Source organism: Etheostoma spectabile, chromosome 18 (genome assembly GCF_008692095.1).
Source record: "Etheostoma spectabile isolate EspeVRDwgs_2016 chromosome 18, UIUC_Espe_1.0, whole genome shotgun sequence".
Classification (NCBI taxonomy): Eukaryota; Metazoa; Chordata; class Actinopteri; order Perciformes; family Percidae; genus Etheostoma; species Etheostoma spectabile.
Window position 1 is genome coordinate 17,920,507 of NC_045750.1, and position 986 is coordinate 17,921,492.

Below are 986 nucleotides of genomic sequence, written 5' to 3' on the forward strand. Positions count from 1 at the left end.
GCCAACTAACAGCAGGACCTCCTGAGGAAGGATAACAATCCACGATCTGAACACACATCAATAAGACTATAAAAATAAACATGTTACACGCTTTCCAAGACTTTTTAATTGTATAGGCCTATTCTATGCTGTTTTCACACTTCACTGGGACATTGCTGCAAATACAACTGCTTATCAGCATGGCGAGAGCGACTGTTGGCCTCGGCTGTCGGGTCTCTGGGACCCGGGGCAGAATGCTGTCGGGTCTCTGGGACCTGGGGACAGAATGCTGTCGGGTCTCTGGGACCCGGGGCAGAATGCGGTTCTATTTTTCTACTACCGCGGCCTCGGCCTTCGGGTCTCTGGGACCCGTCCTGCATTCGACTGCGTATCTCTGCCGCCACGGTCTTGGGCCAGGATGCGATTGAATTTTTCTTCCACTTCCGCCAGCGGTTCTATTGTATTTTGTTTTGTATTGAAAAGGGGACATTTTTTTTAAACTAAACCAAATGCTTGAACTCTGTCGGGAGAGAAATTCCTTCTATAGCTGCAACTTGGATCAAAGATGCAGCTATAGAAGGAATTTTTTAGTTTGCCTATAATCTGCATTTATTTTAGAGACGGACATATATTTTTAAATATTTAAAAACACACCAAATATTTTATTCATTAGCATGATAGTTGACGTGAGCTTTAACTTTGAAACGAGAGATATTAGTATTTGATTCCAGATGCAAGCTTTTATTTTAAAAGTAGAAACTCGGGGATGGCAGAAGGATTTTTTTAGTTTGCCTATAATCTGCATTTATTTTATAGACGAACATATATTTTAAATGTTTTTATTCATCAGTATGATAGTCAGCATTTATCTTGTAGACACGTTTAGTTAAGAAAACAAACATATTGTATTCATTTGTGTAACGGCATTCATATAAATGAATTTTTAAAAAAATATTCGCGATTTGCATTTTTGACCCTCTGGATTTACCGTTGGACACGCCTCCGCA

The 986-nt window shown here is 40.1% G+C and overlaps 1 protein-coding gene across 1 annotated transcript in view; it reads right to left on the reverse strand.

The window, feature by feature from the left end:
* Positions 1 to 986, reverse strand: part of lama4 (laminin, alpha 4) — a 51,323-nt gene that overhangs the window by 38,067 nt on the left and 12,270 nt on the right. The window lies entirely within an intron of this gene.